Source organism: Sminthopsis crassicaudata, chromosome 2 (assembly GCF_048593235.1).
Source record: "Sminthopsis crassicaudata isolate SCR6 chromosome 2, ASM4859323v1, whole genome shotgun sequence".
NCBI lineage: Eukaryota > Metazoa > Chordata > Mammalia > Dasyuromorphia > Dasyuridae > Sminthopsis > Sminthopsis crassicaudata.
Window position 1 is genome coordinate 627454268 of NC_133618.1, and position 26368 is coordinate 627480635.

The following is a 26368-nucleotide window of genomic DNA, read 5'->3' on the forward strand; positions in this document are numbered from 1 at the left end:
TTTTCTGGGAGGAGGTTTCTTTTCTGTATAATCTTTTCCTCGATGAGCAGGTTTCTTGGGAGGCTTCTGGAGCTGCCAGCCAACCTCTTCTTCTTCCTGAATCCTGGCTCTGAATCTCCTCCAGCTCTTGTCCTTCCCCAGTCCAGACTGCTTGTCCAGGCCCAGTGTTGCCTCTTTTATCCTCCCAGAGAATGGGTGTGGGATAATGCAAGGGCTTCTGGGAAGAACCACTTCAACCAATGAGCTTGCTCCGCCCAAGCACACAAGCTCTTCCTTAGGAATTCACAAGTCAAACTACCAGGAAAGGCCGGAACTAGAGAATTGTTAAGTACCGACTTAGCACTTAATAAGAACCTAATATCTCATTATCTCATTAGCACTTAGTAAGAACCTAACAATCTGGATTTTGACTATCATATTTTCTTAGAAATTTTCATTTTGAAGTTTTTTAGGAGGTAGCTAGTAGTCTTTAAAAAATCTTTATTTTGCCATCCAGTTCTACATAATTTTGGACAGATTTCTCTTATTATTCCATGAAATATGGTGTTCATTCCCTTTTTTTTCAGTGTCTTAAGAACTATGATAATTTGTAAGTTTTCCCTCCTTAATATATTTTCCACACAAATTTTTATTTATTATGTTTTTCTTTGTCCTCTTATATTGTCTTCTATTTTTTTTCAGTCTATTGATGTTAGTTTAAATAGTTTTATTGCCCCATGAGTCATTAGCTTCTATTTGATTAATGATAATTGTCGGGGTATTTATTTGGTAACATTTTGCAAGTCTAATTTCAAAACTGTTTCCAAAAAAATTTCTTTTCTATTATTTCTTTGATAGTCCTCACTTATTTTCCGAGTTTCCCTCTTGTGCTTCCATTTGCTTTTTGAAATAAATTTCAGCTTTTCTTTTAAACTCCTCCTTCTTCTCTTCTAGGAATTCTTATTAGATTTGTACCCTAGGTAAACTTTTGTTTAGAACTTTGATTATAGATATTTTAGAATAATTTCCTCTTTCTAACTTCAGATGTTAAATGTCCTTATCACCTAAATAATGATAAAATTCTGATCTTGATTTCATGTGATAGTGGTGCTTTTCATATTAGTCAGTTGTCATTATTTTTATCTGTTCATTCTCTCACTCTGCTTTCTGACTTTGGTCTTTATGTTTCGGAAATGCTCTATACAGTTCTTGGGGAAATATTTTAGATGGATTTTTATTCTTTTTGATTTTTTCACTATTTTCTTGAGGTATTAAGTGTTTTGTTATATTCAGATCTCAGTGAAAACTCATGCTGGAGATTTGCATGTCTTTAAGTGTTCTCAAAGTGGTCTGAACAGAGAAAAGTCTGATCACTGCTTCCTCCATCTGAACTCTTTAATTTCTCTTGTATCAATATTCCCATTGATTTTTCTTTGGAAATTATAGTAGACTGCTTCTGGACTTAGACACTATTAGTCAGCTGGTTGACAGAATTGTGAGAATACTGTAATATGGGATTAGTGTTTTATTTATTCCATTGCATACTTTAAATGGGAGCTAGAGAGAGGAGTGAAGACCCCACTGTACTCAGATCAGAGCCACATATCTACCCTATCCTTCTGACTTTGCTCTTTTCTAAGGTTGTAGCCTATAACCACTTCTCACCCTAGAACACTCTAGGCACTGTTCTCAGAATTTGTGACCTAGGACTGGAAAATAAATGAGCAAACTGACAGTTGGCACTCGTAACTCCGTTTTGCACAATTACTTCATTGTGTGCCTGGAATCTGTATTTGCTGTGTTTCTCAGCCAGAATCATCTTTCATTGCTCTCCATGGTCTTGGACAGACACCATCCTAACTCTGTCTCCCTATGCCAACATGTGCTGGAGAAATGACTATGATGATTTCTTTTTTCTTGTATTTTTTTGACCTGAACTTTGATCTCTGCAGATTTGTGAGGGAGATCTAGACTGTACTTTTTCCCATTCCTCTTCCATATTAGCTCCAATCCCTCTCTATGAATGATAGCAACAGAAATTTAAAAATGGAAAAATTATTACAGACCATATTTTATTAAATAGTGTAGATCATGACGCTATGTGGGATTGTAAAACTGAATCTAAGGGTCTCAAAGTTATGATTATCAGAAAATTATGATTAACAATAAATGTTTGATTGGTATACCTATTTGATACACCCATATACTTGGGGTCATATAAAAAATTTCTTGAGCCAATCCTTTAATTTTCCAGATGAGTAAGTTGAAATCCAGTATGATCAAATACTTAGGCTAGAATTATAGAAGTACAAGGCATCAGATGTGAAATTTGAATTCAGATTTTCTGACTTAGTGCCACCTTTATGTATGTTAATGCTGTTTTCTGATAAGTGGAAGAAACTCATTGACTTAGTCCCAGTGGGGAAAAATAGAAATAATAAGCAGAAGCAGTAGGTTAAATTTAGGTTTTAAAACAACCAAGCAAAAATACATTAAAAACAAGCAAAGAAAAAAGAAGTATATAAAATGGAATGGGATATAGTAGGCTTCTTTTCACTAGAGATCTGACCCAAAAAAAGCTAGCTGACCAATTATTTGGCATGTTGTAGAAGAATTCAAGGGATGGATCAGATTGGATAACTTTTGATGTCTCTTCTTATTCTGAGATGTGGTGATTCTGCAACTCTTAAATCTACATTTCTATCTCTGTCTTCAATTTTGAGTTCCAAATGCATGTCTTCAATTATCTATGAGACATCTCTACCTAGATATCCCCCTGGGTTTTCAAACTTAATCAAGTACAAAGGGTATGGTCTGAACACAAAAATCAAGTATGAGGCCCAAGGCTGTCAATAAATTACTTGACTACTTTTGGAGATAAAAATGTTAACTCTTTCAAGTCATTTCAGTAATATTTCATAATTTTGTTCTTCAGTCATACCTGACTTATTTTTTACCCTATTTGGGGTTTTCTTGCCAAAAAGGCTGGAGTAATTTCCCATTTCTTTTTCTCAGTTAATTTATAGATCAGAAAACTGAGGCAAACAAGGTGAAGGTTTGGCTTAGTTACATGTCTAAGGCCTGATATGAACTAATAAGGATGAATCTTCCTCACCCTAGGGCTGGCACTCTATTCATTATACCACCTAAATGCCCTATTTAATAACTTAGTAGAGTCATTTAAGGCAGCATGAAATGTAGTGGAAATCCTAGAAGATCAAATTTCAAGTTTGGCTCCTTTCCCATACTATCTATGGGATGTGAGGCTAGCCAGTCCTCTAAGTAACTGTGTAAGAATATTTTACAGAAAATGTGATGTCCTACATTAGTAAAGAGGATTTCCTCAATGAAAATTCAGGTGACCCATGAAATCAAAGATATAGATCTAATTCTATAGCTCTTTTTAAAAAATAATTTTTATTGATTCTGATTGCTTTTATGCTGTCTAAATTTGGGAATTTCTCCTGGTAACACTTGTCCCCTCTCCAAGAGCATCCCTTATAAGGGAGCAAAAAAAAAAAAAAAAAAAAAAAAGACATAAACAGAGACATAATCCCTCACAAAGAGAGAAAGAGAATCAGCAAAATTAATAAAAACTCTAAGTTATGACAATATATGAAATGTTTCACACCCATGAATATGGAAGGGGATATCTACTTCTATCTCTTCCCTAGTTCTAATCTATTTTTTTTTGTAATTTTGCAATATTCAGTTTTGAGCATTTTGTGGTCATTGTCCTTACACTCTTGTCATTGTGAATATGTCTTCTTACTTCACTTTGCAGCCTCACTTGTCTCTTAAGGCCAGATGAAGTTATTATCCTTCAATTCTAACAAGTTTGTTCTCCAGATACTCATCACTCACCCCTCCATAGAAGCTGAAGTATACTGAAGGAAATCCAAAGGCATATATGTTTTCTTGGGGATTTGCTTTTGTAGTGCACAAAACTCTGGAGAATGAAGGACAAAATTGTTATCTGGCTTCTTGGACCAGGAGCTTTTCAAAGCAATTCAATTAACAAGCATTTCTTAATTGCCTACTACTCATGGAAAGTGAGAAGCACTATTGCCTTATGAGAAAAAGTCTTATCTAGTACCCTTGAATATTGTTTTTAGTATTTTGATAACTATATTTCCATATAATTGCCTTCCTTATGCTCCTCTGTATACATACAATTTAAATTATAGGTCTAGATAATAGAGAGCAGGCCTGGGAATCTAGGAATCTTGAACAGAAATTTCAGAACTCAGAAACAATGACTAGTTGACCTTGCCTTAGGCAGTAACAGTATCTTAGACATTTTTTAATTTAATATTCTTCCCAATTTCTTTCAAAATTTTTTCATTTGATTTTAGATTTTTGAGTTCTAGGTTTTCTCCCTTTCCCCACCCACAATTAAGAAATCACATGTGAAGTTATGTAAAACATCTCTATAAACATCAAGTTGTAAAAGAAAACATCTCCCACACTAATGAAAATAAAACCCTCAAGAAAAAATTAAATTAACAATAAAGAGAGAGACATACAAAATGCTTCTATCTGCATTCAGAATCGATCACTTCCTTCTCTGGTGCACATGTAAGTGTGGATGTTTATGCTACTGAAAATACTAAAGCCATTTACAACTGGTCATCTCACAACATTACTATTACTTTGTATATAGTATATTTTTTTTATTTTGTTCACAGAGGATGTTCTAGGTTTTCTTTTTTCTTTTTTTTTTTTCTGAGAGCCTCCTGCTCATTATTTCCCAGAGAACAATACTTTTCTATTTTAAAATAATCGTTAAAGTTTTTTATTTTCAAAACATAAGCACAAATAATTTTCAACATTCACCCTTGCAGAAGCTTGTATTCCATTTTTTTTCCGTTCTTTCTCCTCCACCACACCACAGATGGTAAGTAATTTAATACATGTTGAGCATATGCAAGTAAAGCAAACTACAACAAAAAATGAAAATAATATATTATGATCCAGACTTAGTTCTCATAGTCCTCTCTCTGGTACAGATGGCTCTTTTCATCACAAGACCTTTGGAACTGGTCTGAATCACATCATTGTTGAAAAGAGCCATGTCCATCAGAACTGATCATTGTATAAACTTACTGTTGCTATGTGCAACATTCTCCTGGTAATACTCACTTCACTCACCATTAGTTCATGTAAGTCTCTGATATTATCCTGCTGATCATTTCCTATATAACAATATTCCATAACATTTATTTACAATAATTTATTCAAACACACTCAAATTGATGGGTATCCAATCAGTTTCCATTTCTTTGCCAATACAAAAAAGGGTTGCTATAAACACTTTTGCACATATGGGTTCGTTCCCTTTTTTATAATCTCTTTGTGATACAGACCCAGTAAAGACACTGCTGGATGAAAGGGTATGTACAGTTTGATAGCACTTTGGGCATAGTTCCGTATTACTTTCCAGAATGGTTGGATAAGTTCAAACACCACCAACAATGTATTAGTGTCCCAGTTTTCCCACATTCCCTCCAATATTCATTATTATCTCTTCCTGTCATCTTAGCCAATTTGAGAGGTGTGTAGTGGTACCTCAGTCTTCTTAATTTGCATTTCTCTGATGAATAGTGATTTAGAGCACTTTTTTTCATATACCAATTTCTTTATCGTAAAATTGTCTATTCATATCCTAAGGCCATTTGTCATTTGGAGAATGGCTTATAGTCTTAAAAAATTGAGCCAATTCTCTCTATATTTTAGAAATAAGGCCCTTATCAGAATCATTGGGTATGAATTTTTTTCAGTTTTCTGCTTTTCTTCTAATCTTGTCTGCATTGGTTTGTTTGTACAAAAACTATTTAATGTAATATAATTAAAATTATCCATTTTGCATCCCACAATGTACTCTAATTCTTCTTTGGCCCAAAATTCCTTTCTTCTCCATAGATCTGAGGGGTAGGCTATTCTCTGTTCTTCTAATTTGCTTGTAATATCATTCTTTTTTCTAAACCAGTACTATTTCCTTATTTACGTATTTAGTATGCTAACTTTACAAATCATTTTGGGAGAGAAGAATCAGAGCAGAAGGGAAAAGCCATGTGAGAGTTAAAAAACTGAAAAAATAAGTCAACATAGCATGTATTGATTTGCATTTAGTCCCCTTACTTCTTTTTTTGACTGCGGATGGTATTTTCTATCCAAAGTCTATTGGGATTGCTTTTCATCATTGAACTCCAGAGAAAAATCAAGCCTTTCATAGTTGGTCGCTGCACATTCTTGCTATTATTGAGTACAATGCATTGCTGATTCTGCTTATTTTCCTCAGCATCGGTTCATGTCAATGTTTCCAGACCTTTCTACAATCAGCTTGTTCATCAATTTTTTTATAGAACAATAATAATCTTTACCTTCATGTACCACAACTTGCTCAATCATTCCTCAATTAATGGACATCCACTTTTCCCAATTCTTTGCAGTCACAAAAAGTGCTGCTACATGTTTGCACATGTGGGTGAGAGGTGTGTGGCAGTACATTAGAGTTGTTCTAATATTTATTTTTCTAATCAATAGTTATTTAGAACATTTTTCATATAATTATAAATATCTTTAATTTTGTCATCTTAAAATTATCTTTTCATATCCTTATCAATTATATCCTTATCAATTTCCTTATCAATATCAATATCCTTATCATATCCTTATCAATTAGGGGATCACTTATGTTCTTATAAATTTGACACACTTCTTTTCATATTTTAGAAATGAGACCTTTATCAGAAATACTGATTGTGATGATTCCCCCTGCCCCAGTTTATACTTCCCTTTTAATCTTGTTTCTGTTGGTTTTGTTTGTGCAACCACTTTTTAATTTAATATAATCAAAATTGTTCATTTAGCCTTTCTAGTTCTACTCCGGTCATAAATTCACCTCTCCAGATCTGATAGGTAAATTACCTATTCTCCTAATTTATTTATGGCATTATTCTTTATGCCTCATCCTTTATCCCTCATTTTACCTCCATTTTCATATTTTCCAGTACAAGGTTAAGTTCAATATATGCATACATGTTTATACATGCTACACAAGAAAAATCAAATCAAACCAGAAAAAGCAAAATAAAATACCAGCAAACAACAACAAAAAGAGTGAAAATGCTATGTTGTGGATCACACTCAGTTCCCACAGTCTTCTCTCTGGGTGTAGATTGCTCTCTTCATGACAAAACAATTGGAATTAGTTTGAATCATCTCATTATTGAAGAGAGCCACATCCATCAGAATTGATCATTGTATAATCTTGTTGTTGTGTATAATGATCTCCTTCTGCTCATTTCATTTAGCATCAATTCTTGTAAATCTTTTGTAAATCTTTCCAAACCTCTCTGAAATCATCCTGTTAGTCATTTCTTACAGAACAATTATATTCCATAGCATTCATATATCAAAATTTATTCAGCCATGCTCAAATTGATAGAGAATGTTTCTTGGCATTCTAAAAAAGGCTGCGACAAACATATTTGCACATGTGAGTCCCTTTCCCTACTTGAAGATCTTTTGGGGATATAAGCTCAATAGAAACACTGCTGGATCAAAGAGTATGCACATTTTGAGCACAGTTCCTAATTGCTTTGCAGAATGGTTGGATCCATTCACAGTACTACTACCAATTTATTAGTGTCCCAGTTTTCCTACATCCAAACGTTCTTCATTATCTTTTCCTGTCATCTTAGTCAATCTGAAAGGTGCATAGTAGTATCTCAGAGTTGTCTTAATTTGCATTTCTCTGATCAATAGTGATTTGGAGCACCTTTTTATTACTAAAAGTAGTTTCAATTTCTTCAACTGAAAATTATCTGTTTATATCCTTTGACCATTTATCAATTGGAGAATGACTTAAATTCTTATAAATTTGAGTCAATTTCTATCAAAACCTTTATCACAACCATTGAATATAATTTTTTTCCTAGTTCATGCTTCCTTTCCAAACTTGTCTACTTTTGTTTGTACAAAACCTTTAACTTAATGTAATAAAATTATCTATTTTGTGATCAATAATTATTTAGACATATAAAATTTCCCCTTATTACCACTTTGGCTGCATTCCACAAATTTTGCTATGTCGTCTCATTATTGTCATTCTCTTGAATGAAATTACTGATTGTGTCTATGATTTGATCTTTCACCCATTCAGTCTTTAGGATTAGATTATTTAATTTCCAATTAATTTTTGGTGGCATTTTATTGAATGTAATTTTATTGCATAGAGATCTGAAAAAAATTTCATTTTATATTTCTGTCTTTCTGCCTTTGATTTTGAGGTCTTTGTACCCTAATATATGGTCAGTTTTTTTTATAGGTGCTATGAACTGCCAAGAAGAAAATATACTTCTTCCTGTCTTCATTAAACTATCCTATGTTCTTCTAATTTGTTCATAATATAATATAATATAATATAATATAATATAATATAATATAATATAATATAATATATAATATATCTAGTTAATGAACCCATTTTGAACTTATCTTGGTATATGGTGTTAGGTATGGGCCAATGCCTAGTTTCTGCCATTTTAGTTTAAAATTTTTCCCATCAGGTTTTGTCAAGTAGTGAATTCTCATCCCACAAGCTGAGGTCTTTGGGTTTGTCCAACACTAGATTGCTATAGTTATTGACTATTTTGTCCTGTGAACTAACCAATTCCAGTGATTGACTACTCTATTTCTTAGCCAGTCCTAAATGGTTTTTATGACTGCTGCTTTATAATATAGTTTTCGATCTGGTACAGTTAAGCCACCTTCATTTACTTTTTTTTTTCATTAATTCCCTTGAAATTTGTTGACCTTTAGTTCTTCCAGATGAATTTTGTTATTTTCTCTAGGTCAGCAAAATAGGTTTTGGGGAATTTGATTGATATAGTACTAAATAAATAGATTCATTTACTTAGTATTATCATCTTTATTGTATTCTTTCAACCTATCCAAGAGCACTTGATATTCTTCTAATACTTGATATTCTTCTAATTGTTTATATCTGACTTTATTTGTGTGGAAAATGTTTTGTAGTTTTGCTCATATAGTTCCTGACTTTCCCTTGGTAGATAGATTCCAAAAATTTTATGCTATCAATTGTTATTTTAAATGGAATTTTTCTTTGTATCTCTTGCTGTTGGATTTTGCTAGTGATGTATAAAATTGCTGATGATTTATGTGGATTTATTTTATATTCTGCAATGTTGCTAAAGTTTTGGATTATTTCTTTTAGCTTTTTAGTTGATTCTCCAGCAGATGGATTCTTTCAATGAGTATTTCCCCCTCTCTTTCTAGAATATTAGGGTAGGATTTTTTTTGTTTGTTTTGTTTTTTTAATAGAGTCTTATCTTTAGAATGCTGCCCAAATTCTTTTGTGATAATGGCCTTCAAATAGGCCAATAATTTTAATTTGTGTCTTCTGGACCTATTTTCCATGTCATCTGTTGTTGCCAATGAGGTATTTCACATTTTCTTCCATTTTTTTCATTATTTTTAGATTGTTTGACTGATTCTTAGTGTCTCACAAAGTCATTCGTTTCCATTTGCCCTATTGTAGCTTTTAATGTGTGATTTTCTTCTATTAGCTTTTGTATCTCTTTCTTCCATTTCTGTTGTACTGTTTGAGGATATGCTTTCTTCAGATAAAATTTTCCTTCTTTTTACAACTGAGTCAACAACTCATGCATGCCTCTGTCATGAATACTTCTCATTTTTTTAACCCTTATGAAGTCTTTTATGAGTATATACAAGAAGGCTCTTTGAACCTGAGACAAACTTCTATCACTCTTTGAGATATCTTCTATCCTTATCTGAGTTTGTGTTTTGGTCTGCTCTGTCACCATGTTAGTTTTTATAGTCAAGGTTCTTTTCTGTTACTTGCTCATTTTCTTTCCTTTTCTTTTGGTATTTCCTTTTTTTCCCCTTTACTTTTAAGGATCTTTCTTCAGGGGTTAAATGTAACAATATAAATATAACAATAGGAGCCACCTGCTAGTGGCTACTGGCGATTTAATTCTGTCCAGCAGGATAGATCTTTATGAGAGAGGATAATAATGATACAAGGAGACTGAGAAGCAGTTGCATTCTCTGACCTTTTTCCTCTTCCCTCTTGCCTCCAATTTATTTCATTCCCAATTTACAAGCAACCTCTGTATCAGTAAAGGCCGATTTGCAATTCTTTCAAATGTGTTATGATTTACAGCTGTGGAGGCTTTTGGAAAATCAACCTGCCCCTTTATACTTAGGCATGGCCCTTAACAAAAGATGGCACTATCTCAAGCTTCCTGTGTAGCTCTGAGCCTTGGCTTTAAGCACAGGAGTCCCTTGTCTTTGCAGGGGGTAACTTTGTTCTTTCAGGAAAATGCCTGGTTTTCTAGATTTTGTCTTCTGAGCTGGGACTGGAGGCTTCCCCACTGATTTGCTTCTCTACTGAGTCAGACTGAGGGTCTTAGTTGCTGATTTGCCACAATTAAGACCCTCTCACTGGCTTTCTCAAAGTCTATCTCTTTATACATTCCAGTGAGAATGACCTTTCTGGAAGTTTTTTTCAATCTCTCTTGAGCTGGAGAGTAACTTGATTCCATTAGACTGTTTAGAGGTGTGGTTTCATGTGGTTTATGAGGGAAACTGGGAGAATTTCAAATCACTTCCTGACCACTCTGCAATCTTGGCTTCACCTAGTATCACTCTTCTTGTCTAAATTATGAACCTACTTTGATCTTATGTTATTATACCATGATAAATGCAGATTAATGTCAAGTTTCTGCCTGTGAAGTTTTTACCATCTAATTTCCAATTTTCACAGTAAATTTTGTCAAATAGTGAGTTGTTATCCCAGAAGCTGGGGGTCTTTGGTTTTATTAAATACTAGATTAATATAGCCATTGACTATCATGTCTTACGAACTAAACTTATTCCACTGATTGACTACTATATTTTTTTAGTCAGGAACAAACAGTTTTGGTGACTACTGCTTTATAATATGATTTTAAGTCTGGTATTTTCCAATAATTCCTTTGAAATTCTTGACCTTTTTGAGAACAATAATATTCTATCAGAGAAACTTGCTTCAAAAAAATTACAATTATTTTTGCTAGTTGTATTGCCCATCCCCATTTATTCTCTCTTTTCACTCTATCCCTCCTCAAAAGTGTTTTGCTACTCAATATTCCCTCCCCCAATATTCTCTCTATTTATAACCCTTCCCCTTCCCCTAACTCATTCCCCTCCTATTTTCTCTCAAGGGAAGATAGATTTCTATGCCCTTTTAAAAGTATATGTGGTATTTCCTCTTTTAGCTGATTCTAATAAGAGCACAGGTCACTCATTCCTTTTGTCTCTCATTTCCCCTCCAATGTAAAAGCTTTTTCTTGTCTGTTTATGGCAGATGATTTGCACTATTCCACTTCTCCCTTTTCTTTCTCCCATAAATTAGTCTTTCACTTTCACTTCTTAATTTCATCATTTAAAAAGACATTATTTCTTCATAATCAATTATATATATATATATGTGTGTGTATATATATATATACATATATATGTATGTATATACATATATATTCCTTCTAATGAGTTACAAGTATCAACCTCCCACAGGCAGAAGAAGTGAAGGAGCCAGCACAGCAACCACAAGAGTCTTTATGTTCAACTCCTTCCCAGACTTCTTAGCTCTTATATACTCTATTATAAATACATCATCATAGATGTCAATCTTGTAGATGAAGTACTGATGAAGTCATTAGATTTCATTCATTCAATCACTCAATTCTATTTTTAAGGAATAATTTTTCTCAGTGAGCTTTTGTATCTCTTTCCCAGTTGATCAATTTTGCTTTTTAAGGCATTCTTCTTATAGCTTTTTGTATTTCCTTTTGCACCTCTCTTAATTCTTTCCCTAATTTTTTCTACTATTGCTTACTTGATTGTTAAAGTCCCCTTTGAGTTCTTCTATGCCATGAGCTGAATTCTTAATTTTCTTGGAAACTTTGGATATAAGACCTGTGATTCCTTATTAAAGTAGGGTTCTATTTCCAGGGTGGAAAATGCATTGTCCCAAGCCTCAGTGGTTTTGTGCACTATTTTCAGAAATTCTTCTAGGAATCTGACCACAAGAACTCTTTTCTGCCCTAGAGCTATTAGGGGTTACCATCCAAATGTAGCTGTAAGATCTAGTGTGTTGGTCATGGCCACAGACCAGGACCCAGACTCTCTAGTCCCCCTCCCAACCCCACAAATATGGAACCTTCTTATTGTCCCAGATACAGACAGCATGCGCTATGCTAGAGTATTTTGAATGTAAAATGAAACAAAAAAGGAGGAAGGGTAAAGCCTTGTTCTCTAAGAGCCTACATTATACTGAAGTAATTTATTTTCTTCAAGGTCCAGGAGGTCCCTGGACAGAAATGCTGTTTGGAGAAGAAAATGTACAAAACCAAAATGATTTGTGCTTCCAATCCTGCCATTCCATTCCCAATCTTAACGATTCTTTCTCTAAGTGTGATAAAAGCCACATAAGAAAGACTAGACAGTCTTGTCTAGGAGAGGAGAGAGGACAAAGAACAATCCCTCTCCTCTGTTTTTTTTTTTTTTTTTTTTTAATCCTGTAGCCTAGGGTCCCGTTGTTAGGGCCTGCGATGGCTACCCCAGCAAGTCACCTGGAGTGTTGCTTATGTTTCTTTCAGCTAGGTTGGAACAGCTTGTTAACCTCCATCCAAGTTAGGGATTATATGTTCCAGATAGACCAGTTTCTTAATCTCAAATTTGATTAAGGGATTTTTCTCTTAATCATTACTAGGCTCTAGGAGCCAGGTACAAATGAATTATCTGGCTCTTTGCCTTGAGGCCTAGCAGCAAATGCTGGCTGAAGATTGGTTTAGGTAACTCCCCTAATATTAGGCCAATTCAGCAAGAGGATTTTCAGAGAATTAGAAAGAAAAAACCTGCAATATTGCTTTCATGCCAAATAAATTAGTTTTGATTAAAATTTTTAAAAGTGATTATTATTATTATAATGAATAGTACATGAATTAATAAATGAGATACTCAACATACAGTAGAATGTTACCCCAGCATTCAAGTATCTAATGGAAAAACCTTGTTAAGATAAAAAGCAATATAATTAAAGGCTGCAATTACAGCCCATCTTGAAGCAGAATCAGATTAAATGTTCTAATCCCACAAGTGAGATTTGGGGAAAGGATTCTTCCCCAAATCAAAAAAAAAAATGAACCAGAGACATTGAACAAAATAAGGCAGCCTTCTGCCTTCAGACTTTTCTACCTCTGCTTAGACATGGGGGTAGAATCTTCCAGAGTGGGGGGGGAGAGCTTCAGAAGCAAAGGGGAGCAGCAGAAGGCTCTCTTCACACCAAATCAGTGTCTGCTGCCTGGGCAATCCAAAGGAGAATTCCATTTGACAGACTTGTGAGGGAGACTATCTATCATGGGTTAGTCTACATTAAGGTAGTCCTGTCAGGTGCTATCCAAATGATGGGGGATTGACTCTTTAGGGTTATCTTCCCAGCTTAAATTTCACATATTGATACAGCTCTAGTTCCTTATTTATTTAAAATCTAGACCTGCTAACTCATTCATTATAGGGACCTTAATCTAACAATTTTAATAGCACTTAATAGTCTTCAATTTACATTCTTAGAAAATGACTTTGCAACATCTCTTTGATGTGTCTTAGGGTGGGTTTGAATCTGAGTTGCTCTAAAGTTAAGCCTCTTTACCCATTACACTATACTATCTCTCATGATTTGAATGAAACTCACCTTTCCTCTTTTTTAAAATCTGTATAAAAGCAACAAATTTGTATAGCCTGAGATTTATATCTTATCTTTGATTAATTCCAGGCTCAAATTTTCAATTTTTTTTTTGCCATTTATTGATTTTGACTAGGTTTCTATTCTTGATATTACTCTCTCCTTTAAAAAAAAAATTCAAATTCACTTGGACATTTGGTCCTTAGTGTCAGTGTTTTTTCTGTGCTCCATGTTCTATTATATGTAATCACAGCAGCAAACTCTTCCCTCCCCATTCTCAGAGCAACAGAGGCATAAGTCTACACCCCCACTATATCTAGAAAAAAATTTGCTACACTCTATCTGCCCAGAAGCTTGCACATCCAAGCAAAGCCAGTAAATGCTTTAGCTTCCTGATTCAAACTTTCATGAATGCAGCCTATTTGTCCAGGAAAAACACAATTCTCATCACTCTCATTTCCAGTACTCCTGCACACCCATCCAGTGCCCAATTTCCCATGTCAAACACTGGTCCTTTAATTTAAAAAAAACAAAACAAAACAAAAAAACAAAAAAAAAAAACAAAAACGAATTTATGCCAAGAGTGGCTTCCCCATTTCAGGGTCAGTATGACATATCTACTCTCTACTGAGGGATGTGGGGTTCACACCTAGCTAGCTGCTCCTTAGGCAAAGTTGTTCTATCTAATTAAAGTGCCTGAAAGTTTAAGGATCCATACAACACCTGGAAAACTGAAGAACAACATTCACATTATTAAAAATTATTCCTTATCTCACAGATTGTTTTTCCCTTCCCTCCTCTCTGTGCCTCTGATACATAACTTCAAACTATCCTTACAAGACATGTTTTTTCTCTCTAGTTTATTTCAGGTTCTTTCTGTCCCTCAGTCCTCACAATTTGAGAAAAGAAAGAGATGGGACTAGTTAGTATCTGATTCAATGGAGAAGCACCAACTCTGGACTCATATTCAGAGGAAGTGATTTCAAATCCTGCCTTTGATATGTACTATATAGGTAACATTAAGTAACCCATTTAAATTCCTTTGGCTTCAGTTTCCTTGTGTAAAGTGAAGGATTTGAATTAGATGGCCTCTAAAGTTTCTCTGAGGTTTTGGTTTCTCTGTCTCCATCTTCTTTCCTTCTTCCTCCCTCTTCTTTCCTCCTCCTGTATTTTCTTCTTTTCCTCCCTCTCTCCTCCTTCCTCTCTCCTCCTCCCACTTTCTTTCCCTTTTCTTCCTTCTTCTTCTCCTCCTCCTCTCTCATGGATTATTAAATAGAGTGCTGGAGCCAGGAATATCATCTTCTCAAGTTCAAATCTAGCTTCAAGCACTTACTAGCTGTGTAATCCTGGACAACTCACTCAACCCATTTTATCTCAGTTTCCATATGTGTAAAATGAGCATGAGATGAAAATATAAAACACTATCGTATTTTTGCTAAGAATTACAAATGGAGTTGTGAAGAATTGATACAATTTTAAAAGATTTTAACAACAAACTAGAACAGACAGGAGAAAAAGTAATAATATCTAGCAGATCGTATAGCACTTGAAAATCATTAATATGTTTCATATATATATGCATATACATATACATATATGCATACACACATATATTTGATTTAACATAACCCCACAACTTTGTATGTAGTAGGGAAGAAGCAGGCTTATTTTCCCCATCTTTCAAATGAGGAAAGAGAAACTCAATGACATTAAGGGATTTGATGCAGTTAATAAGTGTAAGAAACATGATTGAAACATTCTTTTTTTTTTTTTTCCTGTGTTGAAGTCAAGCACTCTACTCATTGTCTCACACTACTATTTTTCCATATACTTCCTTGCTCAGTGGACTTCTAATTCTCACCCACTTGACATATAAGTGTTTTGATCCTCCATTGGTTAAGCCAAATTCCCCTGTATTCTTGGGATCTTTAGCTGTGGTTTCTACCACATTGTACATTCCATGGAATTAAGTCCCTGGATTCCAACAATGAAGCAACATATATGGATGTTTCTTTGCACACTCTTCATGATATTATATTCAGATTGTTTGAAAGAATATATCAATACTTTTTAAACCTAATTTTCTAATATATGTCTTCCTCTCCCTTCTGAGGAAATCACCCACACAAAACATTTTAAAATAGAGAACTAGTTCAAAAAATTAACCCCACATATGAAAATCATCACATATTACATGTAGTGTTCCAAATTCATTGTTCTCCCACCACTGTGAAGAAGGGGCTAAAATATATTCTCAGATCTTTATTCTGGGACCAAGCATGATCATTATAAATACATAGTATTCAGGATAGTTTTTATTGTAGTTCTTTCAGTTTACACTTATCAGGTAAGCTAAAAAGCACCTTGAAGACCAACAAATCTATTTGTAGCCAGAGTCCAATAGATAATTTTCAGGGGTTCTACCACTATAAGAAGTCTACCTGAAAAACAACTACCACTGAAGGAGAGGAAAAGCAATATAATCTCATTCTAAGGCAATGACAGAAAAGAACATATCAGTAAGTCCAAACTATTGCCACAATCACCCCTGACATTTTGGCACCTAAGGCAAAAGGATTAAACAATTTCTTTCAGATATCTGTCAGAACTGTCTAAGATCCCTAGCCATTGTTCAGAAGAGCAATTCCTATCAAGATCTGTCTTCTAGTAAATCTTACTTTGTTTCTGTGTAATGTTCATATTTGTAGAGCACATAAACTTCCCACTAGTCATATATTGTAATTTGTTTAGGCATTCCCCAGTCAATGAGCATTTACCTTTCTTCTAGTTCTTTGCCAATATAGAAAGTCTTGCTATGAATTTAAACAGTTGGAACTTGTCTTTTTCTCAATGATTTCCTTGTGGCATACATTCCTGTTGTGGGATTTCTGTATCAAAGTGTATGGGCATGTCAGTCATTTTAGTGCACACATTGTATTCCAGAATATTTGAATGAATTTATAAATCCAACAGCAGTTTATTAGTGTTTTCATAAAATTTCCAAGATCGACTTCTTTCATTATTGATTATCTTTATCAATTTGCCAGATGTGAGATGACTATAGGGTGATTCATGACAAAGTCACAAGTTTAGACTTTACCCTCTAAATCAAATTCAGACTAAATAAGATATTATTTACAAAATGTTTAGACGTGGTGCTTAGCACATAGTAAGAATTTAATAATTGCTTGTGCTCTCCTTTCCCTCTCCTCCCAATCAAACATTGCCATTTGTAGAAGTTATTCTATGTTATCTAAACAATGAAGCTGATTCTCTAAAATATAGTGGAGAGATGAATGGTGAGTTGAAAAAAATACATTACAAATTAGGAATTGTACAAGAGAAGTGATATGTAAATGATGTGATAAAAGAAGTATATAACTGAAAAAATAAGCACACTTACATGGTGAAAGTGAGGGCTAAGAATGGACAGTTTTTGTGCAATGTTCTTATATCAAGAGAAAGAAAACTCCTGATTTCAGAACACTGATGGATCTTCTTTATCAAATTTACTTGAGGATGAGTTATACACCATAAACAGCCTTGGAGGGGACTGAGATCAGGCATGCTGATGAGATTTACATATTGTTTGCTTCATTAGGAAGCGAACTCCTTCTATTGGGTATGTTTTTGCCTTGCCATATATCTCTAGGGCTTAGCATAGTGTCTAACACATGGTAAATACTTAATAAAATTTTATTAATAGATTAATTTATCAGAAGTCAGATTGAATATTCAAGCTGACATCCTTTCTTTTTGTCACAGCCCTTTCTGAGAATGAGACAAACTGGGAATTCCAAGAACTAAGCCACCTTCATCTCCTTTTCTGAGGAAGTTCAAATGCTACCAGAAAATAACAATTTTTATTGGATCGTTTCCCTTGAAGTTCATGAAGAGCAAAGCAAAACTTGTTGAGGGTTAGACCCACAACTGAGCTGGTTCAATATTTACTATGCCACATAGCCATCTTCCTATTCAGTTTTCTATTGGCTTTAGCACTGATTACATTCATATATATGCTATCTATATGGAGCATATAATTCTTCTGGTATTCTCTCATTTTATCCTTGTTTCTGTAAGCTATGGGATATCAGTAAGAGAATATAGCTTTTATTTTATAGAGTTTCTCCCCAAAAAATTTGACAGTGTTTTGCAGATATCATTCCCAGAAACTTCAGCTTTTTTTGTCCCTCAACTCCTTTAATTTTAATCCTGGTATCTCTGACTCCTATTAATTACTGCATTCTTTTGATAAAATGTGATCATGGAATAAGACATTTTTCAAGATAAGAAGAGTATTATAGTGAACATTCAGACTAAGCATGTCTAGATCTCATGGTTCTGTCAATCACCTAGAGGCCACAGGAATGAAAATCTACCCACATGGATGAAACTGTCAGCAACAAGAGCCCCAGAGGTGTGGGTGGTCCCTGTCATATCTTAGTAACAAGAGTTACTAGCCAATGGTCTTACTATGTTCGACTCATTAGTTCTAGGAAAAAGAAAAGAGACATTGACTGAAGTAGTTAATCCAGAAATATGATCAGATTAAGCCTCAGAACTGAAGAGATAGAATTGTCACATTGAGGAAGGAAATGCAAGGATTGACTTCTAGGAACAAGAATCAAATATTAAGCAAAAACTAAACTTAGGCAGAAAAAAAAATTTATATATACAGGCTTTAGGATCACAAGGACAAAAGGTCTAAGGTGGCACACATTAACAGTCTGACATTGCTCAAAAATTGTAGTTTCTTTTTTCTTTTCTTTTTGGATAATTAATAATTTTATTAATTATGCTAATAATCAAATGACTATCCTTTAATTATCTATCTCCCATGAACCAAAAACCTGTAATTTATTTTTAAAGACAGAGAGAAATAAATCAAAGTGACCCACAAACCTAAAGTGGTAAATCAGACATAGTTTGTTATGTAAGAAAAGGTAATAGACTTGAGATACTTGCAGAAAAGGGTACATTAGAAGATGGGGCAATGCCTATATCTGAGGACATAGTGATACAGAGACATAAAGTTACAACCAGATCTCCAGAAAATAAACTTTTCTTAGGTATCAGAAGTCAGGTCTAGTGATAGCCAGTCCTGTTAAAAAGAGAAGCCCCTTTATAACATTATACTCAGGCTATGCCATCCTCTCAGTCACTTCTATAGTTCTTCGATGCAGAACAACCAGGCTAAATCACAACAACATTTGGTTAAAATGAGCAAGAGAGAACTGTGTTTTTTGGTAGAAAGTCTTATTACTGGGCGGAGCCAAGATGGCGGAGAAGAAACACATAACTCTGTGAACGTCCTTACTCCCTCACAACCAATTAGATAAATCAGCCTCAGAAATAGCCCTGGACTGATAGATACACAAGGACTGGAAGCACGACTTACCAGCTGAAGAGAATCTGGAGTTTCAACAGAAAAGGTCAGTTCCCAGGGGAGGAAGAAGAGAGGCCAGCACAGACGGCTGGGTGCTAGCATACTGCGCCGATTGCACTGGGAAGGGCTCTGGGATCAGAGAAGCCACTGAGATAAAGGAATCTGGCACAGGCTGTTAGCTCTTCTATGCTTATAATATAGCAGTTCAGAAGGGAAATCTAAACACTTTAAAAATTCAGATAGATTAGATTTTCCCCGGATCCTGGGGGTGACTCAGCAGATCTCGGCACCAGGGGGTGTGGCCTCAGCCCCCACCTAAGACTAGTTAAGAGATTGACAAGTGGGTGGATACTGCCCAAGGCAACACACACTGCCTAGCTTAGCTGGAGGGGGTGGAACTCAGGTGTGGAACTCACCTCTGGAAGTCCCAGAGAAGCGGAATCTTTGAACTAGGGGCCATGGTTTCTGGCAGACACTTCTGATTTGAGTGCAGGGGCTTTTCACTTCACCTGCTGCAGACATCCACGCCCCACCAGGAAGCATAGGCTGGGCTTTGTGCCTTCTTTACTTCAATCTCAAAAGTCAGGGAAGCTTCTAGAACACAACGCCCTCAAGGCACAGCAGTGCTAGTCACCTCTGAGGCACTTCCAGGGAGGGAGTGGGGAACTCTCTCCCAGAGCTCTATCTTAGCTCAGGCCCAAGAGCCGCTGCATCCATCCGGTCTGGGAGGAAGCTGGTAAAGAAGTAAATAAATAATTTCCTACCCCAGGGACAGACCCCAAAAGATTTTTAAAATATGAACAAAAAAGCCAGGAAAACTATAGATTCCTTCTACACAGAGAAAGAGCAGGTATCCAACCCCAAAGAAATTAACAGCAAAGATTCAGCAGATAACAACCTGAAGGGGAACGATTCCTGCCCCCCATCACATAACTCTCTCCTAGAAGACTATTAAAAAGTTAAGAGATTTTGAAGAAAAATGGGGAAAGGAAAGGGAAGCAATGATAGAGAATAACAACGTCCTGAAATTGGAGTTGGAAAAAATAAAGAATTCACAGGAGATGCAGGGAAACAAAATTTGTGAATTAGAAAAGCTTTAAAAAATCACAGGAAAGTAGGATTTCTGAATTGGAAAAGATAAAAAAATCTCAAGAAAATAGAATTTCTGAATTGGAAAAAGAAAATAATTCTCAAAAAAAATTAGGGAAATGGAAAAAAATTCAATAGAGCAAAATAATTCATTTAAAAATGAAATTGGGCATTTACAAAAAGAACTAAAAACTGTGAAAGAAGAAAATAACTTCTTAAAAGTCAGGATGGAACAAATAGAAATGAATGATTCACAGAGAACCCAAGAATCAGTCAAACAAAACAACAAAAAAAAAAAAATGAGAAGCTGGAGAATGAAGTCAAATACTTACTGGGAAAATCTATAGACCTGGAAAATAGATCTAGGAGAGATAATCTGTGGATCATTGGACTTCCCGAAAACTATGACCAAAAAAAGAACCTAGATTCTATTTTACAGGAAATTATCAAAGAGAACTGTACAGAGATAATAGAAACAGAAGGGAAAGTAGATGTGGAAAGAATTCATCGAACTCCTTCTGAAATAGACCCTAAAAAAAGAACACCACGGAATATAGTGGCTAAGCTGCAGAATTACCACACAAAGGAGAAAATCCTGCAAGCAGCTAGAAAAAAAAACAATTTAAATACCAAGGTGCCACAATAAGGGTCATTCAAGATCTGGCTGCCTTCACATTAAAAGATAGAAGGGCCTGGAACCTGATATTCTGTAAGGCAAAAGATCAAGGACTGCAACCAAGAATGAACTACCCAGCTAAGTTTAGCATCTTTTCCATGGAAGAAGATGGTCATTCAATGAAATAGAGGAATTCTATATGTTTCTAAGAAAAAAACCAGACTTAAACAAAAAAATTTGATCTACATCCACAAGACTGAAGAGACACAGAAAAAGGTACACAGAACCCTTGAGAACTGTAACTCTGTTGTGGCTATATAAAAAGTACTCAAGGATAATTTGATTTTACTGATATAAAAGAAAAAAGGGGGTGTATTAAAGGGAAGGAAGTCATTTCAGAAAAAGGGGAAGGAATGATAAAAAGACGGAAACTACATCCCATTAAGAGGCATAGAAAATACACCATATCTGAGGGAATTTAGTAAGGGGGAGAATCATTGTGTGAATCTTACTCTCATCAGGAGAGGCTCAGAGTAAATAATTAACATATTTGTTTTTCAGAGAATTTTCTCTCACCTCATTAAAAGGGGGGAGAGAAAAAGGGAAAAGGAAAAGGAGAATAAGTGAAGGGACTTGGAGGGAGGGGGGAGGGATACTAAAAAAAAGGGAGGGTTGCGCATCACAAGGGGAGTCTGTAAATTAAATATCGGGGAGTGGGATCAGGGGCGTCAAGGGAAAAAGCATAATCTGGGGATAATATGATGGCAGGAAATACAGAATTAGTAATTTTAACTGTAAATGGGAATGGGATGAACGATCCCATCAAACGGAGATGGATAGCAGACTGGATCAAAAATCAGAACCCTACAATATGTTGTCTGCAGGAAACACACTTAAAGCAGGGAGATACTTACAGAGTAAAGGTAAAAGGTTGGAGCAGAATCTATTATGCTTCAGGTAAAGCCAAAAAAGCAGGGGTAGCTATCCTTATCTCAGATCAAGCAAAAGCAGAAGTTGATCTAATTAAAAGAGATAAGGAAGGAAACTATATACTGCTGAAAGGTAGCATAAATAATGAAGCCATATCGATACTAAACATACATATATGCACCAAGTGGTATAGCATCAAACTTTCTAAAGGAAAAGTTAAGAGAGTTGCAAGAAGAAATAGACAGTAAAACCATAATAGTGGGAGATCTCAACCTTGCACTCTCAGATTTAGACAAATCAAACCACAAAACAAACAAGAAAGAAATTAAAAAAGTAAATAGAACATTAGAAAAACTAGGTATGATAGACCTTTGGAGAAAACTGAATGGCAATAGAAAAGAATATACTTTCTTCTCAGCAGTTCATGGATCCTATACAAAAATTGACCATATATTAGGACATAAAGATCTCAAAATTAAATGTAGGAAGGCAGAAATAATAAATGCCTTCTTCTCAGACCACAATGCAATAAAAGCTACATTCAGTAAGAAGTTAGGGGTAAATAGACCAAAAAGTAATTGGAAACTGAATAATCTCATCTTAAAGAATGACTGGGTGAAAGAGCAAATTATAGAAACAATAATTTCACCCAAGATAATGACAATGATGAGACATCATACCAAAATCTGTGGGATGTAGCTAAAGCAGTAATAAGGGGAAATTTTATATCTTTAGAGGCTTATTTGAAGAAAATAGAGAAAGAAAAGATTAATGAATTGGGCTTGCAGCTTAAAAGGCTAGAAAAAGACCAAATTAAAAACCCCCAACCAAATATTAAACTTGAAATACAAAAATTAAAAGGAGAAATCAATAATATTGAAAGTAAAAAAAACTATTGAATTAATAAATAAAACCAAGAGTTGGTTTTATGAAAAAGCCAATAAAATAGATAAACCTTTGGTAAATCTGATCAGAAAAAAGAAAGAGGAAAATCAAATTTAGTCTTACAAATGAAAAGGGGGATCTTTCCACCAATGAAGAGGAAATTAGAGAAATAATAAGGAGTTACTTTGCCCAACTTTATGCCAATAAATTTGATAACTTAAGTTTAATGGAAAACTTCCTCCAAAAATATAGGCTCCCTAGATTAACAGAGGAGGAAATAAATTGCTTAAATAGTCCCATTTCAGAAAAAGAAATAGAACAAGCTATTAATCAACTACCCAGGAAAAAATCCCCAGGACCAGATGGATTCACATGTGAATTCTACCAAACATTTAAAGAACAATTAGCCCCAATGCTATATAAATTATTTGAAAAAATAGGGGACGAAGGAGTCCTACCAAACTCCTTTTATGACACAGACATGGTACTGATACCTAAACCAGGTAGAGCGAAAACTGAGAAAGAAAATTATAGACCAGTTTCCTTAATGAATATTGATGCTAAAATCTTAAATAAGATATTAGCAAAAAGACTTCAGAAAATCATCTCCAGGATAATACACTATGATCAAGTAGGATTTATTCCAGGAATGCAGGGCTGGTTTAATATTAGGAAAACTATTAGTATAATTGACTATATTAATAATCAAATTAATAAAAACATATGATCATCTCAATAAATGCAGAAAAAGCATTTGACAAAATCCAACATCCATTCCTACTAAAAACTCTTGAGAGTATAGGAATAAATGGACTATTCCTTAGAATAATCAGGAGCATATATTTAAGAGCGTCAGTAAGCATAATATGCAATAGAAATAAACTACAACCTTTCCCAGTAAGATCAGGAGTGAAACAAGGTTGCCCACTATCACCATTACTATTCAATATAGTACTAGAAACACTAGCCTCGGCAATAAGAGCCGAGAAAGAGATTCAAGGAATTAGAGTAGGAAATGAGGAAATCAAACTATCACTTTTTGCAGATGACATGATGGTATACTTAGAGAACCCCAAAGACTCTGCTAAAAAGCTACTAGAAATAATTCAAAATTTCAGCAAAGTGGCAGGATACAAAATAAATCCACATAAATCCTCAGCATTTTTATATATCACTAACAAAATGTAACAGCAAGAGATACAAAGGGAAATTCCCTTCCAAACAAATGTTGAGAGTATAAAGTATTTGGGAATCCATCTACCAAAGAAAAGTCAGGAATTATATGAGAAAAATTACAAAAAACTTGCCACAAAAATAAAGTCAGATTTAAATAATTGGAAAGACATTCAGTGCTCTTGGATAGGCCGAGCGAATATAATAAAGATGACAGTACTCCCCAAACTAATCTATTTATTTAGTGCTATACCAATCAGACTCCCAAGAAACTATTTCATTGACCTAGAAAAAATAACAACAAAATTCATATGGAAGAATAAAAGGTCGAGAATTGCAAGGGATCTAATGAAAAAAAAAAAAAAAACTCAGACAAGGTGGTCTAAGTGTACCTGATCTAAAGCTATATTATATAGCAGCAGTCACCAAAACCATTTGGTATTGGCTAAGAAATAGACTGGTAGATCAGTGGAACAGATTAGATACAAAGGACAAAAAAGGGTACATCTATAGCAATCTAATCTTTGACAAACCCAAAGATACCAATATTAGGGATAAAAATTCATTATTTGGAAAAAACTGTTGGGAAAACTGGAAATTAATATGGCAGAAATTAGATATGGATCCACACTTAACACCATATACCAAGATAAGATCAAAATGGGTACATGATTTAGGCATAAATAATGAGATCATAAATAGATTAGAGGAACAGAGGATAGTCTACCTCTCAGACCTATGGAGGAGGAAGGAATTTATCACCAGAGGAGAACTAGAGATCATTATTGATCACAAAATAGAAGATTTTGATTATATAACACTAAAAAGTTTCTGTACAAATAATACTAATGCAAACAAGATTAGAAGGGAAGTAACAAACTGGGAAAATATTTTTAAAAGCAAAGGTTCTGACAAAAGTCTCATTTCCAAAATATATAGAGAACTGACCCTAATTTATAAGAAACTGAACCATTCTCCAATTGATAAATGGTCAAAGGATATGAACAGACAATTCTCAGATGAAGAAATTGAAACTGTATCCACTCACATGAAAGAGTGTTCCAAATCACTACTGATTACAGAAATGCAAATTAAGACAACTCTGAGATACCACTACACACCTGTCAGATTGGCTAAGATGACAGGAACAAATAATGATGAATGTTGGAGGGGATGTGGGAAAACTGGGCCACTAATACATTGCTGGTGGAGTTGTGAAAGAATCCAGCCATTCTGGAGAGCAATTTGGAACTATGCCCAAAAAGTTATCAAACTGTGCATACACTTTGACCCAGCAGTGCTACTACTGGGCTTATATCCCAAAGAAATACTAAAGAGCGGAAAGAGACCTGTATGTGCCAAAATGTTTGTGGCAGCTCTTTTTGTTGTAGCTAGAAACTGGAAGATGAATGGATGTCCATCAGTTGGAGAATGGTTGGGTAAATTATGGTATGTGAAGGTTATGGAATATTATTGCTCTGTAAGAAATGACCAACAAGAGGAATACAGAGAGGCTTGGAGAGACTTACATCAACTGATGCTGAGTGAAATGAGCAGAACCAGAAGATCACTGTACACTTCAACAACAATACTGTATGAGGATGTATTCTGATGGAAGTGGAAATCTTCAACATAAAGAAGATCCAACTCACTTCCAGTTGATCAATTATGGACAGAAATAACTACACCCAGAGAAGGAACACTGGGAAGTGAATGTAAACTGTTAGCACTAATATCTGTCTGCCCAGGTTACATGTACCTTCAGAATCTAATGCTTATTGTGCAACAAGAAAATGGGATTTACACACATGTATTGTATCTAGGTTATATTGTAACACAAGTAAAATGTATGAGATTGCCTGTCATTGGGGGAAGGGAGTAGAGGGAGGGGGGGATAATTTGGAAAAATGAATACAAGGGATAATATTATAAAAATATATAATAAAAAATTAAAAAAAAAAAAAGAAAGTCTTACTACTGTATCTAATTGGCTTCCTACTTTTGTTGTTGGGGATTGCAAAGCATCCATAAGCAAGTTAATCATAGAAAAATGGTAATTTCCAATGAGGCATGGTGTAGCAACCAGTTCAGAGGTTAAAAAGAAAGTGTTATCTACAAAGAAAATAAAAAAGAGACCAGTTTTCCTGGACCATAGTGTAAGGTTAAGGGAGTAGTAAACAATAATCCTAGAGAAATATATTGGGTTCATATTTTAAAGGCTCCAAATGCCAAAAGGAAAATTTTATATTGAGTCCTAATATCTTTAGAGAATGAAGCCTTTAAAAATATTCATTGTGACCTGTCCCTTCTATTGCCCTTGACCAATTGAGGAAAAACAAAACAAAAGAAACCAAAATCCTCATCCTAAACATGCATGGTTTATCAAACCAAATCTCACATTCCATAACTGGAAATTCATATTTTGTTTTGTTTTTTCTGAATTTTAAGTTCATCACCTTTCTGCCAAGAGGAAAGTGCCATGTTTTATCTTCAGTCTTTTGGACTGCTAGTTCATTAATCCCAATTCTTGGTCTTT